At 45.3% G+C, this 21267-nt stretch overlaps 2 long non-coding RNA genes across 2 annotated transcripts in view; both read left to right on the top strand.

The window, feature by feature from the left end:
- The window catches only part of LOC146752048 (uncharacterized), a 181521-nt gene that overhangs the window by 78154 nt on the left and 82100 nt on the right, over positions 1 to 21267 (top strand). The gene's annotated exons all lie outside the window — the stretch shown is intronic.
- Positions 11211 to 17287, top strand: LOC146752050 (uncharacterized). Its single transcript, XR_014941004.1, has 2 exons — positions 11211 to 11377; positions 16784 to 17287. It is a non-coding gene; the product is annotated as an uncharacterized LOC146752050 (long non-coding RNA).

Genomic DNA, 21267 nt, shown 5'->3' with positions numbered 1-21267 from the left:
TTACACAGCGAGCGCGAATGGGAAACCTCAATCGTCCAGGAATCCTAGAGGTAATCATGGACTGGCCTGAAGATAAAAAGTTTGGAACATCACCAGCAGAAGAGGTATCACGTGCTAAAGAGGCCCCACCATACAACGAATTACCAGAAAATGAAAAGAAATATGCCCTATTCACTGACGGATCATGTCGCATTGTAGGGAAGCATCGCAAATGGAAAGCTGCTGTGTGGAGCCCCACACGACAGGTTGCAGAGGCCACTGAAGGTAAGGGAGAATCAAGTCAGTTTGCAGAGGTAAAAGCTGTCCAGCTGGCCTTAGATGTTGCTGAACGGGAGAGGTGGCCAATGCTGTATCTTTATACTGACTCATGGATGGTGGCAAATGCCTTATGGGGGTGGTTACAGCGGTGGGAACAAAATAACTGGCAACGGAGGGGAAAATCTGTTTGGGCCGCTGAACTATGGAAGGACATTGCTTCCCGAACAAAGAATATGGTTGTAAAGGTGCGTCATGTGGATGCACATGTGCCCAAAAGTCGGGCTACTGAAGAACAACAAAACAACCATCAGGTAGATAAAGCTGCTAGAATTGAGGTGGCTCAAATCGACTTGGATTGGCAGAATAAGGGCGAATTATTTCTAGCTCGATGGGCTCATGAGACCTCAGGCCATCAAGGAAGAGACGCAACATACAAGTGGGCCAGAGACCGAGGGGTGGACTTAACCATGGACGCTATTGCGCAGATTATTCATGATTGTGAAACATGTGCCATAATTAAACAAGCCAGAAGGATGAAACCTCTCTGGGAGGAAGGGCGATGGCAAAAGTATAAATATGGGGAGGCGTGGCAGGTTGATTATATCACCTTGCCACGATCTCGCAGTGGTAAGTGTTATGTACTCACTATGGTAGAGGCAACCACTGGGTGGCTTGAAACATACGCAGTACCCCATGCAACTGCTCGAAACACCATATTAGGTCTTGAGAAACAAGTCCTGTGGCGACATGGCACCCCAGAAAGAATTGAATCTGATAATGGGACACATTTCAAAAATTCTCTTATAAATACTTGGGCCAAAGATCATGGCATTGAGTGGATTTATCATATTCCCTACCATGCACCAGCTTCTGGTAAAATTGAACGATATAATGGGTTGTTGAAAACTATGTTGAAAGCAATGGGTGGTGGAACATTTAAGCACTGGGAGAAGAATCTGGCAGAAGCCACTTGGTTGGTCAATACTAGAGGATCTGTCAATCGTGATGGTCCTAGTCAATCTAGCCCCCTACACACTGTAGAAGGAGATAAGGTCCCTGTTATACATGTAAAGAACATGTTGGGAAAAGCTGTTTGGGTCCTTCCAGCTTCTGGAAAGGGCAAACCTATCCGTGGAACTGTCTTCGCCCAGGGACCTGGGTGCACTTGGTGGGTAATGCAGAAGGATGGGGATGTTCAATGTGTGCCACAAGGGAATTTGATGCTGGGGGAGTGCAGTCAATAATTTTATGTATCTATATATATATATATATGTTTGCATGTGTAGTGTATTTTAGTTATTATAGTTGTACATTTAGTTATGTTACATGCAATTCTACTATTTAGCTATCACAATTTTACATACGTGTATATATATGTATATATATGTATATATTAACCATGATGTAATAATGTAGAATAAGGGGTGGAATGTCATGGTTTTGTAATTTTGTAATTTTGCTATCAGTATTCCACATCATAACATCATGTCAAGTATGGATACTTCTGTTGAATGTGCAGTCCACAGAAGAAGACTACATATCCCAGAGAACAACAGGAGTAACAATAAGTCACGGGACCAGGACTCTATATAATCTCGTTCCCAGGCTGGAGTGCTCTCCTTCTTCTCTCGAACTGCTCGGAGAGTGGGAAGCGTTCCAGCCGTGTCGCCTAGAGTTCACAGTAGGCCTCTCGGTTTTCGGAGACTCTCTCTCTCTGTTTCGTTCGATTTGTTAGCCTCAATTATATTATATTGTGTTATCTTGTATTTCGATATCATATTTAGTAAAATAAGTTTTTCCTCCTTAGATTGTCGCTGTTTTATCCCACTCCCCTTTTCCCCCTCCTTTCCGGGCCCCGGGGGGGGGGCGTGGGGTGGCTTCCCCTGTCACGGGCATAGGTAAATCTAACTAACCCGTGACAACGGTATTCCAACTATCAAATTTAGGCTTCAAAGCATCCTTATAGGGGTACCTTTCTCTCACGGCTTCTAACAGCCGCAACCAGAGAGTGGCAGCTCCATCCGAACATCTGCTAATCCCTCTGTCGATACCTGCATCTTGGGCAATGCTTCCTAGTTGGCGAGCTTCATTACCATCTAGAGACAAGCTGTTGGCCCCGTTGTCCCAGCAGCGAAGCAACCAAGCAAGGATACCTTCATCTTGACGCCGTGTGAACTCCTTTCTTGAGCCTTGGATTTCAGTCAGCTTCAGAGGTCGACAATAGGTGATTTCCTCCTCATCATCAGTCTCTTCTTCATGCCTCTTGGTTTTTGCCTTTGCTTTTTTCGGTACTGCTCCATGCCCGGCACCTGGGTCTTCTGCAGCCCCCGCCTGTGCTTCTCCTTCTTTTCGTTCTAGACGCGTGGACACCCGTTTCCATTTCTTGCCTTCCACAGGGGCAACTGATATTGCTACTGATGCCTCCTGTGACTGATCAGAATTAACTTGGGCTTGAATCTCAGATCGGAAACTCTCTCTCTCCAGAATAGTATGATACAAAGCACGGTATGCATAAGCCAAACCCCACATAAGGTTTACCTCCTTAGATCTCTGACCCAAATACTCACTTAATTTCTTAGGGTCCCTTAGGTGTTCAAGAGTGAAATCCCATGACACTGCGGGTCCCCATGCTTCTAAGACTTTTCCTAAACCTTTCCATATTCCCTGCCAGTCATCATTCTCTGGTTCTGGAGGAGACTTCCGCATAGAACGAATGCATAGGAACATATATGCATTCATTAATAGTGATAACATGGATGCAAGTATGAACCCTATCTCAGTTATTGAAAGGCGTGTGGAAATCTGAGAGTACAACCTAAATAAAAAGGGTTTTTTTAGCCTGTACAATGAATTAAACATGGTGGTGTTTGTAAAATTGCCTGTTCCATCTGGGATGCAAGTACTTGTAAGATTCGCAATTCCATCTGGGATGCAAGTGTTTGTAAGATTCACAATTCCATCTGGGATGTAGGTGCCAAAATTCTGACCATACCACATCTCATAAAAGTACCAGGCAGGTGTCTCCATCAGTATCCACCTTATTAGGCTATATACCTGCACAATTCCACAACACCAAATTATGGTGTTAATAGTTGACCAATACTTTAAGAAGATCATAATTGCTTTCAATCCCTTAAACAGAGCAACTGGGATGAAGAGTGGATTCATAGCTGGCAGGCTCTGTAAAAGTCAGAGCTAGCTAGCTTTGCTCTAAGGGAGAAAGAAATCCCTTTGTTTTCTACACAAAAGTTAGATAGCAGTGCTGAGAATGTACAGCAGCCCTTAATGTTGACAATTTGTCTGGTATTTCAAGGTCACGTTCTCAGTGAGCAGCTACAAAAAGATAACACTCCCCTAACGAAGCTCTTTAAGAGTAAAGAGAGAGTTGTTCTAAAAGCTAAAAAGCTCTATGCCCGCATCCTCCACCAAAAAATCTGTCACGGGTTACTTAGATTTACCTATGCCCGTGACAGGGGAAGCCACCCCGTGGGCCCCCCTCCCGGGGCCCGGAAAGGAGGGGGAAAAAGGGAGTGGGATAAAACAGCGACAATCTAAGGAGGAAAAACTTATTTTACTAAATATGATACCGAAATACAAGATAACACAATATAATATAATTGAGGCTAACAAATTGAACGAAACAGAGAGAGAGAGTCCCCGAAAACCGAGAGGCCTACTGTGAACTCTAGGCGACACGGCTGGAACGCTTCCCACTCTCCGAGAAGTTCGAGAGAAGAAGGAGGGCACTCCAGCCTGGGAACGAGATTATACAGCGTCCTGGTCCCGTGACTTATCATTAACCCTGTTGTTCTCTGGGATATGTAGTCTTCTTCTGTGGACTGCACATTCAATAAAAGTATCCATACTTTACATGATGTTATGATGTGGAATACTGATACTGATAGCAAAATTACAAAACCATGACAATGTCACACCTAAAGGCCTTTCCCCTGATCCTTACAAACATGCACTTGTCTTGATGTTTCTGAAGCCCAAGCTTTTCAACATCAAAACTCTCTTTAATATAAAGGGCCACACCTCCAAGCTTCCTTCCTCATCTATCCATTCTGAAGAGCTTGTAACCATCCATCACAGCACTCCAGTCATGGCAGTGGTCCCACCATGGGTCAGTAATAGCAACTAGGTCATGGTTTGTCAGATGCACAGTTGCTTCCAGCTCCTCCTGCTTGTTGACCAAGCTGCGTGCGTTGGTGTAGACGCACTTCAGCTGAGGCATCTGCCTCTCTCCCAGTTCAAGCAGCATTCCCCTAGGCTCATCTCTGGTGAGCCCTGTTTTGTCCCCTCCCCCATCGTAGCTAGTTTAAAGCTCTTTCAATAAGCCCCACTACCTTCTGTGCTAGGATTCATTTCCCCCTTTGAGACAGTTGGGTTCCATTCATGGATAACAGACCATGGGCCAAGTAAACTGCCCTGTGATCAAAGAACTCAAAGTTTCTGGCTCAATACCAGTCTCTGAGACAATTGTTCATTGCTTTCCTTTCCAAGCCTGCTCCGTGTCCCTCACTGACACTGAAGGTATAGAACAAAAAATCACTTGATCTCCCACTTTGTGAACTAAATGGCCTAAATTCCTGAAATCTCTTTTTATAGTTTGTAGTCTTATCTAAGAAATTTCATTGCTGCCCACATAAACTATGAGTAGTGGAAAATAATCAGTGGACCTAACCAGCATGGGGAGTTTCCTCGTTATGTCCCTGACCTGAAACCAAGAAGGCAGCAGACTTCCTGACGGCTCGGGTCCAGTCTGCAAATGGGGCCCTCTATTCCTCTGAGAAGGCAGTCACCCACCACGACCACCCTTCTTTCTTTCATGGCAGAGGAAGTCACAAGGCTTGGTAGTGACTGCCTTGCATTAGGCTCTCTCCTAGGCAGATCCTCCATTGCCTCCCCATTCTTATCTCCTTCAGATTTCAGAGTGTCAAACCTGTTGCTTAGAGGGAGCAGGGGTTGAGGGCTATGCAGGCATGGGGGGGCTCCTGTGATGTTGAGTTGGGACTCTCTTCCAACCTGCCTCATCAGTCAGGTCTGTCCGACTGTGACAGGGCAGGGAGTCAACCACTTTTCTGGAGGTATCTGCCTGGCAGCCTTCCCTCAGGGATACCAGCAAGTCACTCCACCAGCCCATCTCCAGATCACACACCCTGATGGTGAATTGTGAGTAAAACCTTGAGTAAAGTGAGAGTTCACCTAGAGAAAAGTATGAGTAGAAACCTGTATTGACATGAGGGTAAACCCAGAGTAAACCCAGGATCCCATCCATCAGGCATGCACAGCCTCTAAGAGCAACATTTTCCAGTGTTGCTGTGTAAAAAAATAGGATCCTCACATCTAACCTATGTCTCCCCTTTTTAATTTAAATCTGTTTCCATTTGTCCTGTTATCATCAGGCCATCCCATCCTTATTCTAGCGTTAGGCATCTCATCCTCAGATGGAAACCCTGGGGCTGAATTGGGATCAGTTTTTCAAAGAACCACGGGAGCTTCAAGTTCACCTAGCTGAGTTCAGATGCTCACAGTGAGGTGTCTGTGTGTGAGTCCCTCATCTGAATCCTTGGTTTTTATTCCACAGTGACTGCACTGCTTATACACAGACTCTCAGTGATGCCCAAGGTGCCTTGGATGATCCTAGTTTTGTGCTAGTGCTTGTAAACTGTGACGGAAAATCTATGAGATAGACACCTCCTTCTGGAGCATCAGCTGAGGGCCAGAAGGGAGGTATTCTTGGCCATCCTAAATACCACTGCAGCCCCGTGCTTAGGGCACCCATTGTGTCTTTTGAACCTGACCCCATGGAGTACGTAGTGATATTCAGCTTATCAAAAGGATGAGCTCAGAACAGAAGAGGCAGATCTTCCTATCTGCTCCATCTGTGGCATAGTCTGGATTTCAAGGCATTGCAAATATATGGCACATCTACGTTCTTGCCCTGATGACACTTTAGCATGCTCTGGGCTCGCATTTCAATGGCATCTAATAAATCTAGGGTCATGCCTGTTGACAGGAAGCTGGCAAATGTTGTCTCATTGTAAGGAAGAACAAGAAAGTTGACACGGGCAATTATGGACCTGTCAGTCTCACTCCAGTGCCTGGTAAAATTATGGAGTAAATGATGGTGGGAGTTATGGAAAAACAGCTGAAGGACAATTGTGTCATTGGTCACAGACAACACAAGATCCTGAGAGGAAGGTCCTATTTAATTTCAGGTCTTTTTATGATACCTTTATCCATTGAGCTGAACAAGGGAAGGCAGTTGATGTAATCCTTGAGGATTTCAGTAGAGCTTTTGATACTATTTCTCCAGCACCCTTCTGGACAGAAATTCCTGCATACGGCTAGACAGAAAGAGAACGTGGTGTGTTGTAATACTAGAAGAATTTTACAGAGCAGCAGCCATGGATTGAGATAAGGAGTTCACAGAGCAGCAGCTGCGGAGCAGGATAAACAGCATGAGAACAAAGGACATCTCTAGGAAAAGAATGAATGGCTCGTGGCTTTGAAGGGGGGTTATAGGGTTGTTATTGCAGTAGCTTTCCTCCAATTAGCGTGTGTGATTTTTGGACGCCCTTGTCTGTCTCCTATAAAAGTCTGGCTTTTCGGGTAATAAATTGATGCAGCTATATGTAACCATATTGGTATTTGTCTGTCTGTCCCAGCATGCTGACATTTTGCCTTTCAGGTTCACCAGCAGTGGTGAGTGAGCAGTTGGCCAGTAGTTCTGTCCCAGAGGATTATAGTCAGTGGGTTCCATTGGGCTGGTAGATGGTCACTGTCAGAGTTTCCCAGGGCTCCACTTTCGGGCCACTTTCCTTTAATGTTTATGCAGATGACTTGCATGCAGGACTAGAAGATGTTCTGAGCAAGTTTGCTGATGAGACCAGATGAGGAGGTGCTGTTGCCTCCACTGAGGGTGGAGAGGACTTGCAGAGAGATGTGGACAAGTCAGAGAAGTGGGTACCAATTGGTACTAAGCACCAAGTGCATAACGTATAACAAGAACAAGTGCCTGATTGTGCACCTGGGTATGGGCAACCCTGGACATACACACTGACTGGATATGGGACACATGAGAGAGGTCTGACTGAAAAGCATTGGGGGTCCTTCTCAACATAAAATTGGAAGTGAGTCAGCAGTGTGCCCAGGCAGCCAGGAAGGCCAACGGTACCCTGGAGCGCATAAAGCAATTTATTGCCAGCTGGGTGAGAGAAAGGATCATCCCTCTCTGCTCTGCATTGCTACAGCCTCACCTGGAGCACTGGGTGCACTTCTGGGCACCGCATAACATAAAGGACATAAAACTATGGGAGAGTGTGCACTGGAGGGCATTGGAACTGAGAGATCTGAAGTTCAGAGTTTCACAGGGATTGACTGCTTGTTCCGACTGGGCCCTTCTCACATCCCACATCTTGCAATGAGACACAGGGCACATGTGGGATAGGAACTTAACAGCATCCTTGCACCACATGCAGAGCCTGGGATCTTCCGTTCCTATGTCTTTCACTTAACATCATGTAGACTTCCAACTCACTGCCACAGGAAGTGCCCTGAGCCAACATGAGAGACAGGATCTCCCTACTTCTGGTCTTGCAATCAGGTCTTGACCTGTCTGCTTCGTAAGGCAAAGGAGATGTTTCTTAGCATGCCAGTGCCTTTGCCTGCCTGTAGTCATGGCTTCCAGATATCTTCTCTAACTAGTCTGTTGGGAAGCTTACTTGGTAATGGCCCTCAGTGGGACCATTAATATTCCAAGAAACTTCACTGTTACTTCTGACTTTGTCTTCTTGAGCACTTTGTGCAAACTTCTCTCTGCACTGGAGGTTGATGGAATCAGCACCAAATGCTCACTGGGGCCCATTATAACCTAAAGAGCCTCTTGTGCCTTGTACCTTTCTGTTCTCTTCTTCAGGTTTTCAGAATGTGTTCAGCAAAATGGAGAGATCTTAAAGAGCAAGAATCCAAAATGCATTTATTGTCTATTTATTTATAGTTTGTTTTATACAAGAAGTTAAAGAAGCACTTTGCAACTGATGTCAATCCAGGATGTCCCAATGAGTTCTGTACTGTTACTGTGTTGACAAAGTTCCTCCTCAACCTCCCCATCCCACTCCTACTAACACTGGCCCCATGGGACTTGCATCACTTTTCCTCACATCACTCTTCTCCTCTACCGTCACCCGCTCAGTGTTAAACCTCCTTTGTACCAACTCCCACTGGCTTTCCACAGAGAACCAGCTGCACACAGAAAAAGAAAGAATTCTCTTTATTTATGTCCAACAAACAGAAGGAAAGGTGATGCAATTGAATGAACAGTAAAACACAGTGATCAACTGCATGCCATGTCCAAGCAGCTTCTATTGAGATTTATTTTTCATAGGGAATATTTGCACAAGAAATGAGTTAGAAACAGATAGGATGGGATAGATAGAATCACGGTGAAGGATTTGACAACAGACTTTTGAGGAATGGAGCAAATTTCAGTAGTCTCCCTTGGAGAGATCAGCCAGGGAGTTGGGAGGTATCAGCTTAGAATTGAACAGGACTCATGAGTATTTCACACACCGAGACGGGTTAACACTTTCTTCTTGATTTCTATCTTTGTCTTCAACTCTTTTTTTCACTTTTACTGACATTAATGAACATCTTTCAGAATTCATGCTTTCTTTAAAGCATGAAAAAATGAAAGAGAGAAAGAGAAAAAAAAAGAAATAGAACTAGAAAAAGGAAAAAAAAAGGATATGGAAAGGGAAAAGGAAAAAGAAAAGGAAAAGAAAAAGGAAAAAGAAAAGGAAAAGGAAAAGGAAAAGGAAAAGGAAAAGGAAAAGGAAAAGGAAAAGGAAAAGGAAAAGGAAAAGGAAAAGGAAAAGGAAAAGGAAAAGGAGAAGAAAACGACATAGAAAAAGAAAAAGTAAGAGAAAAAGAAAAGATAGGAAGGGATAGATAGAATCACAGTGAAGGAGTTGACAACACAGTCCATCAGTCTTTGGTGAGATGGAGCAAATTTTAGTCATCCCCCTAAAAGTCACAAATCAGACAGATATTTGGGAGGTATCTGACTGAACAATAAGAAAGGGATGGGGAAATCTGGCAGGCTGTGGCAGGAGCATGTGTCTAAATGGCCTGCTGAAAACATGCCTTTAACCACGACCATTTATTTAGGAGAGCTGGAGACACCTGGAGGATGAGGGATCAAATAGGCAGCAGGGAAGAGCAGCGGTGGGTGCTGGGATTTAGTCACAGGGCAATGATGGCACTGGCATCGCTGTCTGTGTCTCTGTACCTGAAAGCATCTGAATTAAAGGAAAAAAAAAAAAAAGACACAAAATCCCTACAAAGACTCATATTTACAACTAAAAATGGAACAAGACTCATGAGAATTTCTCATGTTGAAAAGGGTTAACACATTTTCATTGATTTCTATCTTTGTCTTCAATTCTTTGTTTCAGTTTTATTGACATATATGTTCATCTTTTAAGCTTACAGCCTCAAAATAAATAAATAAATACATAAATTAAATTAGATCCTTTTGTCTTTTGCACGTGGCCTGATGCCCCTTTCACCTTCACAATTCCCACCAGACCTTCCATGCTGGAGAGTATGAGATCCAGCAGAGCACCTCTCCTCTTTGGTTCCTCTATGGCTTGGTCAAGAAGCTGCCATCTGTGCTCTCCATGGATCTGCTGGATGCCACATGCCCTGCTGTGCTGTCCCTGCAGCACATACTGGAGTGAAAAAGGCTCCCAAAGGGGACAATGGCCAGACAATGTCAGACTCCCATCTGTCTGCAGAGGGCACCTTCCACTTGCTCTCCCTGATCAGGAAGACAGGTACAGACACTGTTGGTCTCCTCTGTTGGCCATTTCCATTAGGTCTGACCTGGCTGCTCTGCCATCCCCCAGGCAGAGCTCAGTGCACTCTCACAGAGGGCAGTCACTCTTCCTTGTCTCCTCACCCATCCATCCTAATGACTTGGTATCCCCCTTGTGCTACAGTGCAGTTGTGGAAGCCATTAAACTGTGTCCCCGTGGTCCAAACAGGAGCTCAGGCCAGCAGCTCTACCAAGATTTCTAGCTTCTTGTGTGTTGGTGTTTGCATTAGTGCAAAACCACAGAAGTAAACATCCTAATTGAAAAGCATCACTGGACATAGCCTGACTGGATAGCTCATCTATGGTATCAGTGTGCAGAAGGTGGCACACAAACATTAGACCGATCGTGGGTCTTGGAGGTGACATAGCAGCACAGACACACCATGGGCATGACTTTGCTGAAGGCCCTGTGCTGCACTTGCAGGTGCATGTGAATTCACCAGACAGCCGGTGCTATCCCCTCTCTGGCCCTCAGCTGATGCCCAGGAAGGAGCTGTCTATCTCAGGGACTTCCCACACAGTTTACAAGCACTGGCACACATCAGGAGCAGCCCAGGCACCTTGGGCATCACCCAGTGTCTGTGTGTGAGCAGCTGCCTCCCTGCTGAAGGGCCGAGGACTCAGAGCAGGAGCTCACATGCAGGCAACTCCTTGTGCACTTCTGAACTGAATCAGAGGAATCCCAGCTCCTGTGGGTGTGTAGGGAGCTGAATCCCATTTCAGCTCCAGGATTTCTGTCAAGGGGTGAGACTCCTGCACTGCCTCAGCTGGATCACTGCCCTGCACAGGGAAAGTCCAAACCTCGCCTTCCTTGTCTGGGTGCCCTTAGTGTTTCATCAAACGAACTCTGGGAGCACTCCCCATATGTCTCCAATCAGTCACTGACCACTGGACATGTGGTGGTTATTTGAGCGGATTTCAAAGCACAGTCATGATGCTGTTGTCTTTCAGGAGCTGTTGGCCATGAAGACCCAGGGATGTGTCAGGGGACACGAGTGGGAAGGATAAAAATGACATCATCTGCTGCTTGCTTTTCCAGGCTCCTGGGACACAGGGAGCTCATAAAAGTGTGCAGGGCTGCAGAGAGACAGCTGTGCCCAGGAGCAGCTCTTGTGCACAGCACAGCCTGCAGGTGACAGAAGGAGAGGAGAGAAATTGAAGAGAACTTACAGGAAGTGTGAAGTGTGAGTGGGCTGTGAGCTCACTGCAGGAGCATTGCTCACAGACCATGACAAGGTAAGTCTCAATGAAGACCATGAGCTGCTTTTAATTAAGGGATAACTATAACTGGGACATCCTATAGGAGATCTGACTGCAGGCACTGCATGTTTCTTTACTGTGGAAAAAGCTTTCTGCTCCAGCTGAGATGGGTGCCCAGGGCTGTCCTGCAGAGCAGGGTCCCTGCTGTGCCCCAGGGGCTGTGTGCCGGGTATGGGACTCTGCCGCCTGCCAGGCTCAGCACTCAGCCTGCCCGGGGAGCTACCCAGGGCGCTGCGGGGAGACGGGTGGGGGGAAGGAGCCCCCGGCAGGGTTTGTGCTGCCACAGCTGCTGCCTGGGGCAGGGGATCACAGCTCCACTGCACAACAGTATGTTTCCTAGGGTCCTTTGCAAAAGGAGAGCCAAGGCAGGGGGTTTTCATTTCCTGTTCTGAGGCAAAAAGGTTTGGAGTCAGAAATCTAAAAGGGGCAATAAGAGTACTGAGAATTTTTCGTCAGTCAATTGCTTGTTTTGTGAACAGTCACACATGATGTGCTTTCAGTCTCCCCTTTCTCGAAGGATGGAATTATCATCATTTTCTGTAGGCATGAATAATTCACTTATCCTACAAACAGGCAGCATTTTCTAACTGAAACTGAATGCCACAGAAGCTGGGGTAGGGGGCTCTAAGAGCACTTGGGGTAAAGATATGAGACATGAAACAGATGAAAATATCCAGGGAGTAGTGATAAGAAAATAAGAGGAAGGTCAGAGCACCATATGCTGCTTCTGCTTAAGGAATGTTGAAATACATGAAATTAAATGCAAGTAATGGTGCTAAATGTACACTGTTGTAAGAGAATAAAAACATTTCATAGTATAGAGGGAGGAGTGTCTCTGAGAATGGTCTGGACTTGTCATTATCTTCTGCACTCTGAGCAGGACTCGAAGCCCAACAACAGCAGATGCCCAACAGCAGCTCCATCAGCGAGTTCCTCCTGCTGCCGTTGGGAGACACGCGGCAGCTGCAGCTCCTGCACTTCTGGCTCTTCCTGGGCATCTACCTGGCTGCCCTCCTGGGCAACGGCCTCATCAGCACAGCCGTAGCCTGCGACCGCCGCCTGCACACCCCCATGTACTTCTTCCTCCTCAACCTGGCCCTCCTTGACCTGGGCTGCATCTCCACCACTCTCCCCAAAGCCATGGCCAACGCCCTCTGGGACACCAGGGCCATCTCCTACACAGGATGTGCTGCACAGCTCTTTTTCTTTACCTTCTTCCTCTCAGCAGAGTATTCCCTTCTCACCATCATGTCCTATGACCGCTACATTGCCATCTGCAAGCCCCTGCACTACGGGACCTTGATGGACAGCAGAGCTTGTGCCACCATGGCAGCAGCTGCCTGGGGCACTGGGGTTCTCTATTCCCTGCTGCACACTGCCAGTACGTTTTCACTGCCTCTCTGCCAAGGCAATGTTGTGAACCAGTTTTTCTGTGAAATCCCCCAGATCCTCAAGCTCTCCTGCTCAGAATCAAATCTCAGGGAAGTTGTGTTTCTCATTTTTAGTTCCAATTTAGCCTTTGGGTGCTTTGTTTTCATAGTGGTGTCCTATGTGCAGATCTTCCTTGCTGTGCTGAGGATGCCATCTGAGCAGGGACGGCACAAAGCCTTCTCCACATGCCTCCCTCACCTGGCCGTGGTCACCCTGTTTCTCAGCACTGCCTTTTTTGCCTACCTGAGGCACCCGTCCATTTCCTCCCCATCCATGGACCTGATGGTGGCGCTTCTGTACTCAGTGGTGCCTCCAGCAGTAAACCCCCTCATCTACAGCATGAGGAACCATGAAGTCAAGAATGCTGTGAGAGATGTTATGACCAGATGTGTTTTAAATGCAGTGAATTGCCTGTCTATTGGAATTCATGACATGTAATGCAGCTTTTTACTGTTGCAAACTCTTTGTTTTGTTTCAATCGATTTTTATAGGTGTAATGTATTAAATCTTATTCTTTTTTTTTAAAATACTGTAATGCTCTTTACTAAAATGTCATTATTCAAATCAATTCCTCTTCAGCTTGTAACTTCTTAGTGTAGCCCAGACGCACTGTACATAATGAATCAGGCTCTCCGTGAACCTTAAAAGAATTGAGGACGTGCAGTTACTCTGTCTGTCCTCCTTCTTGAGACATTTCTGGAGCTGTCGGGGTCGGATGTTCTCAGAAGCTCACAATCCAGCCGGAAGCACACAGCTGTTCATCAAACTGTGCGTTGACTTCAGCCTGCAACTGTTTCCAGCTGGTCCCTTGCCCAGTGTTCCCCGTAACGCTGACAATGGAGTTTCAAAATATTCTTTTCTCATCTGACCTGACATCCTGCTTACCCAAGCCCCTCTGCAATAGTTAAGCCTTAGATTGTCCCCTCGTTCGAACTCAATCCCCCTTTTCTTGGACTTTGTAAATACTTTTGCTTGATTACTACATTCTGGGAAAGGGAAGATTTCAAATAACTTCCGCTCTCCACTTTCTGTCTTAGCTTGTTCATTTTGTATACTTCATAGCTATTCCCACTAGTTTTACACTGCCATAATACACACCTCATTTCAACGTACATTAAAACAAGCAAGATGATTGCAGTAATACAAAGCAATAAAGAGTTGCTTTGTATTACTGCATTGATTACAGAATCACCCAAATGTCTCCACAGAGCATTTAAAGGCAGTGGAGCTCAGGTAGGCTCTCTTGGTTTCCCTTCTGAATTCTGCTAGGTTGCATCGCTTGGTAGCTCTCAGAAGCTGTCAGTGGCCACAGACTGGAAAATTGCAATTGGTCTCAGTTCACACAGCTGGCTGGTTTGTCTCTGGCTAATCCTGAACTGTCTCAAGCGACTGCTTTGGGGCTCTACAGAACAGCAACTTCAGAGATCTCTTTCTATTACTAAGTTTTTGAAAGAGCAATTTGCTCTGTTAATTATCCATCATTTTTGTGCAGTCTGTTTTGTCAGACTTGTCTCTAGATTCCAAGCTGTATGTGAAGAATTGTTTGCACTGTAATGCACAATGTACTAAAAATTGAGAGATGAAAATGTGAAGAGTTTTTCCAGCTTTGATTTCATGTCTGGAATTTTGGAACCCACTACTTGCAGTTGTTAATCTGTCCAAACTGGTCTGGTTTGGAATGCCCTCGTACTTCTTGAATCGCTCTGCTGTTAAAGGCGGAGCAATTCCTACAAGTGCCATGGCCCCACTGTTGTTCTAATTCTTGTTTCTTTGTTTTCCACACACTGCTTTTCAAGCCTCCTTTTTCTTTTCAGTCAAAGTGAGAATTGCACTGTGAGGTGTCTGAACCTTGTTGTGCCTATACATAAATAGAACAGCAGCAAAGCCTGACAGGTGACTGTGCTGACAGCTCTCATATCCAGTAACATGTAACTGTGCTAAATCCCTTGTGACGGCTTTGATTTCATTTTTGCCAGTGAAATCCTTGTAAAAGGAACTGCAGCAGTGTGATGAGCTAAGGTGAAGATGCTGGTTTTAGTAGTGCTCTAAGCTGAGTGGAAGGGCAATTGAATGAGGGTTATATGCTTTCTCTGGGACGATAAGGTGTTTTTTTCCTGAGGGAAAGAGCCAGCTTTTCATGGGCTATATGTGGGCTTTGGCAAGGGCAGACAATACAGTCTGTCAGGAAGCCATTTGAGGTGCTTCAGGTTTGTAAGCTTGTCTTTTTGTTTTTCAGGTGGATATTTGGAGCATGGGTGTACTGCTGTATACTCTGCTGTGTGGGTTTTCCCTTTGGATGATGACAATATGATGGCACTCTACAGGAGGATACCAGTGGGTATCAGTGGTGCTAGAATACACTGAGAAGGGAAATAGCTGAGCTTGACAAGAGGCCTTGCTTTTCGGATGGCAGAACATGCTGAGCTGTGGGTAGAAAGGCCTGTCTGCTGAATATTGTCCCTGTTTTTGCTGCTTTGTCTACCAGTATTTTGTGGATTTGGTTCTACACTTGGTTGGCCTATGTGGCGCTGTAGCCTGATTCTATACCATGATAGCATACGGAATTTAAGGAGAAGTATTTTCCTGCCAATGGGCTGGATTTTTTTGTATCTGGTTCTTCAACTGGCTGCTCCCTATACTATCTGTAGTAAAAATACAGACACATCATTTGATTTCCCAGAAAGGAATGTTGCTAAATGTCATCTCTTCTCATGTCTACGAAGAGCAAAGTTCTGCATTTGCTATTAGAATTTCCTCTTCCAGAATCAGGAGGTAATATAGGACCCCACAGATTGCCTTCAGAATTCAACAGTTGGTTCTGTTTCCTTTCTGAGTGCATAACAACCTGAGCACATGAATTGAATGACGTGGCTTTTTAGTCTGGTATTTGTACTGTACTCTGCTGTACACTGAAACTTGGTCCATTTGTAAGCAGGACTTTGTCCATTTCTGCAGGACAGCAGAAAACCCTTTGTGCTAATCATGATGCCAAGAAGCAGAATGCGGCAGATGATCCAACTGCTTCAGGTGTTCATTTCCTTAAAACTGCGAATTGTTTTGGACTGAGAGTTTGTAAGCAGAACGGAGCTCTTAAAGCTGTCAGAGATTATTTCTGCACTGTTCAGTTCTATCTGCATAACATACATAGGATCTCAGAACTGCGTTGCTTGAATTGGTGGAACTTGCTGAAGTGAACTGGGATGAGCAAGTTTTAGAACTTAGAGTGCTGTAAAAATGGATAATCTCATGGGGATTCAGGTACAGGCTTGCTATTACTGCACTGAATTTGTTTTTATTTTACATGGCTGTGATCTGAAAGTTGCTTGAAACGCAGGCACCTAGGCACTGTTGTGTAACTGAATTTCACACATGATAGGTCCTGAAATATCCTGGAATCAAAAACTCTGACTTGTTTTAAGTCTGCTGCTTGAGTATAATCAGGGTCATAGTGTCTGTGTGCAGTGTTTCTTTCCCTGTAATGCTCCACATCATTTCATTTGGGGAATATTGAAGGAAATGGACTATGTGCCATAACTGTTGTTAGAACAAAGTATGTCTGGTGTGATCTTATGCATAGGTTCTATAACTGCTCTTCACAGCTCAGGTGTTTGACCTTCCTTTTGGTGAAGTGATGAAATACTGCTGGTTTCTATTTGTGCTTCTAGGCACCATGAAGCTCTTAGGAATAGAACAATTGTCTCCAGTTCTTTTCAGTGATATCAGTAACAGCTCGAGTGCTGCTGCCCACTAGGTAGACCCAAAGAAGCGGATTACAGTGAAACAACACACGAGCTGGACCTGCACGAGGATCACTTTCAAGACAGTGGCTCTGTTGCTTGAAGCCTATTTGCTTCTTCCTGCCGCCACTCTATTACCAAGTATCAACAACCTCTTTCATGATTCAACTTGCAAACGTTTGACACTAACCCTTGTGTTTCTATGCCTTCCTAGGTGATTTGAGCCTTTGAATATCCCAAAGATCCAAACCAAGTAGTGATGTGCAGTGTGTTTCCATCAATGGAGAGTTCTTATTAAGCACGAATCGCTGCAATTCGGATGACAGCCTTCCACATGGTAACAGTGATGGACACAAGGGGCTCATCCACGTTCATGCTCTCATATCTCCTGGCTCTGCTGAAGATGCTGACCTGAGCCTGCCAGACACAGCAGTCACCTGCCTGGATTGCGACCCAGCGCCTTTGCAGTGCTGCCCATCCCAAGCACAGCCCGAGGGCCCCAGCAGCAGCACCACCATGCAGGAGCAGGTCAGCATCAGTGAGGTGAAGCTGAGCATCTTAGATGGGGACTTAGAGTCAGGCTGCCAGTCCCAGGCACCAGGCAGCAGCACAAGCTCTGAGCCACTCTCATCTTGACAAGAGGAGTCCCATCTTCACCCTTGACCTCTCAAGCCCTCCTGTCTTTTATTGAATAAAGTCACTCTCATGCTCAATCATCGCCTTGGCTGCATTCTGAGTCTTCATTCACAGGGATTGGGATGAATGCAACAAACAGCAAGGCAGCTCAGCTTGCAACACTCTGGCTGTGGGGTTCGTGCAGGCAGAGCTCTGGGTTCCCATTTTGCCTGGCTTTGGGATGTCTGCAGCAAGATCTCTACCATTTTGTATGGGAGCAAATAATCTCTAGCATCCAGGTTGCTGCTCATGATAATCCCAGTCTTCCTGGCTGTCGCTTTGTGATACCTTTCAAAGCCTTTTGATACTCTTTGATGCCTTGGCTGCTCCCTAACACCTCTGTCCTCCTGCCATGTTGACTCATGTCTCCCACTTTTAAGCTGGCTTTGCAGATCATCTCCAGCCCTGTCATCATCACGCTGCAGCAGGAGGTGCTCACCTGGCCCAATGTCTGGCAGTACTGCTTGTTCTGCAGATGAGCAGCTGCCTCCTCATCTCTTCAGCTACAGTAGTTTTTCTCAGGGCAGTTAGATGCAGTCATGCTCCTCTGGATTTGGTGTGTTAAATCCATGCTGCATGGCAGCAGTCAGTGCAATACAAAGGTGTTCTGTGTGCCACAGCATTTCTCCAGGGGCTGCCAAAGGTAGAAACACAACACAGCACCATCCTTCTGACAGTAATGTCTGTGAGTGTTAGACATGTGAGCACTGCATCATCCCCAGCGTGTCAGTGCTTTTCCACACCAACCTGACTCTCACGCTCTCTGCACTGAATGTAACTATGCTCTTGTGGAGACAAATGCTTTCTGTCACATCCTCCATCCCTGCAACCATTTGCCGGTAGGCAGCTCTTGCAGAAGAATCAAGCAGCAGAACCTTTTGCTCACCCTACAGCATTCAAATGCTATGAAAGCAGAAATAACCTGGCATGCTCTGGGTCTGCAAGGCTGCACAGATGGGAGAGGTAGATTGTGTTTTTGCAGTGGAAGTTTCCAGTATTTTCAGTACATAGTGTAGACCCTAACTGAATGTATAACCCTCTTGTAAAACAGCTGTGTAAGTAGTTTTTCCACCAAGAAAGTTGCTGAACAGAGTTAAGTTCAGACTGGGGGCATTCTGACATAGGGAGAAATGAGACAAGCACAAGATAAATACACAGGGTGGGTAGAGCCCAGCACAGGACAGAATGAATGTACTGACTTTTGGAAACGTCGCCCTTCTCTCTCCACAGAAAAGTACAAGGCAGACCTAAAAACAAGAGGTTGGTAATTGACCTTATATGGAAATGAATCCTAGCAACAGTCTCGAGGAGTGTGTGAGCCTGAGATGCTCAACCAATGAGAGCCATGAGAGCATTACTTGCATTGGGTTTAGGGCATAGAACAGAATTGATTTCACTGACTGGTGTGCAGTTTCTCCCTTGCCAACAGGGGATGTGCGCGCAGTATTGCAATAATGAATAAGCACTGCTGCTATCGCTGCCATCTTTGCCTAACTAGAAATCTTTGACTTTGAGAGTTTCTCACACAAGGGGAGAGGTAAGAAAGTAAAGAGGCACAGAAAACTAAGGGAAACTGCTCTTCTTTATATTATCTATAAAAATTGATACAATTGATGCTGTCGTGCATTTATTTATTTATTTTTAATTTTTTGCCAATGTCAGTTAGATTGTTTTAAAATATCCACACACCAAAATCTGACTACCAAGCAAATTTAATGACAATGAAATGAAGGTGAGTTAGCGGGAAGCACAAGGCCATGTTATATTAGGCTCTAGCAAATTTACAGGCAGTCACTGCACAAAGAGGTAGATCTAAGTTGCACATTATATGATTTCCACAAAGATTAAGGAAATCTGAAGCTTTCAATATATTTTTTTTATGCTTTCTTCATTTCATTTTTTAAACTCCTGACCCAGACCCCAACCCTCACAGGAGCTGTAAAGATAACAGCATTAACCCGCAATGTAACTCTAATCCTAACCCTTACCCTGATTCTAAAATTGTCCCTAACTCCAAATGTAACAACAAAAATGATGCTAGAAGTTTGTAGCAAAAGGAACCTTAACCCTGATCATAATCCAAAAAACAATCAAGGTAACAATAATCTTTACCTTAAAAGTAATATTAATCAGAGCCCAGATGATGCCTGCATCCAATCAGAAGCATGTTTTGTATTATTTAAGAGTTGTATTTTTTCCAATGAACTCTCTCTATTATCATGTTTATAAAGTAACAGAGTCTGTTCTTTTTCTCCTGACACTGTGCCTTACTCCTGACATCCCCTGGAAATGACCCAGATAGGGCACCATCAAAGTAATGCTAATAGTAATGTCAATCCTAAGGGTATCTCTAGCCTCAGTGTTAATGGGACGCTAACAACAATCCCAACAGCCTTAAACATTCTGGTGGTGTGAAAGAGGTGCTGCCTTGCACATGCTGGGCAGTCCCATTGCCTGTTGAATGCAGGCGGCAGCGTAAAACATGATGCCCGTGGTCAGAATGCCCTGTGGCAGATCCTGGCACCAGAGAACTGACCGGAGAACCATGAGAGAACTGACAACAAATCACTCGACATCAGAACCGACCCAGTGGTTATTTACAAGCCTTGGGTGACCCAGACAGGATCTCAGAGTGGTGAATGTAGGTACAGAAGTTGTTACTACTCTGTTTTCTTCTAAAAGCTGCTCAGCTACTTTGCGTTTCAGACCATCCCTGGCTTCACTGTGTGCATCTGTACAATTGATACCAGGTGTTTTTTCTCATCTCCGAAGTTTGGGGGGAGACAGGGGGGAGGGGAAACGGACAACAATTCAATTACTCATTTATTTATTGACAGAGATTCACATTTGCTACGTTTGGAGAAGTTTTTATTTGTTTGCTGTGGTTTGTTTTTTTCTTTTTTTCTTTTTTTTTTCCCCCTTCCCTCCTCTTCCATCTTTGTGTTCTTCCCCTATAATCAAAAGAGAACGGATCCCCAGGGTCTGTCCCGCAGACGTTCTTTCCGTGGTCTCTGCTGCCACCTGCTGGCCAATACACGGAACTGCCACTGTTGGGCGTTTGGTGCCGCAGGAAGCACAACGCAGATCTGAGTTCTGACCGGTCTACGCAGCAAATCCGCCAATCTTTATTGCGATAAGCCCTCCACATGGCATTGCGCATGCACTCGAACACGCAGCAGGCATAGATTTCTCCTAACTCCTTCAGGAGCAGGCAAGCAGAACAACTGAGCGCACCACTGCTTGTGATTGGGCCACCCCCATCATAGAGATGTGTGTTAGATCTTTTACCCACCCCTGGACTGGCCTTGTTGTTTAACGATAACCTCTGAAATCTGAGTTACTGGTTCTACCACCTGTAGTGTAGAATTGGTAGCCAATAAATGCTTTTCAACTGTAATGTATCTTTATTCTGCTCCATGCCAAACCTGTGACCAAAACCTCATAGGGGTTCACAAAGAACTCTGGCTCTGCCAGAGCCCCCATCCAGACCCTTCTTGAGTTACATTCACATCTAGTTTGGCTGAAAAGGTTGGACTATAAATACTCAGTGCTTGGGCCTGTTTAACAGATATTTTTTCCTGATTATGCTGTCCATCAATCTTTTTAAACTGAACTCCTGCTCTAATCTGGTCTTTAAACATTTGCTGTCTTAAGACCCTAATGGGTCCAGACTGGATTACCTTAGGGGCTGGACGCCTAAGTCATGGCAGCAGATGGTTCTCTGACCTTTTCACCACCATTCAGAGCCTGCATCTGGCCGTAGGCACTCTTGTCTCCCCATCAATTGGGCAGCCTGTTGTATTACAGCATCTGAGGGCCACTGGGGGGTTCAGTATGGATAACATAGACCCATCCTGATGTAAAGGTGATGGCTGTAGGATGAGATCCCTCATTCGTGATGAAAAATTTATTGACTGGGCTCTCAAAATCATCTTCCTAGATTGCCTATTTCATGCCTAATTCTCTAATATAATTTTGTTAGTCTTCCATAGAGGACTACAGGCTCATATTTAATGGTATGTC

The sequence above is a fragment of the Coturnix japonica genome, unplaced genomic scaffold, assembly GCF_054131305.1.
Source record: "Coturnix japonica strain WE unplaced genomic scaffold, WE-NBRP24 Scf053, whole genome shotgun sequence".
In the NCBI taxonomy this organism is placed as follows: Eukaryota; Metazoa; Chordata; class Aves; order Galliformes; family Phasianidae; genus Coturnix; species Coturnix japonica.
The sequence above is the reverse complement of the archived record's forward strand: the minus strand, read 5'-3'. Positions and strand labels throughout refer to the sequence as shown.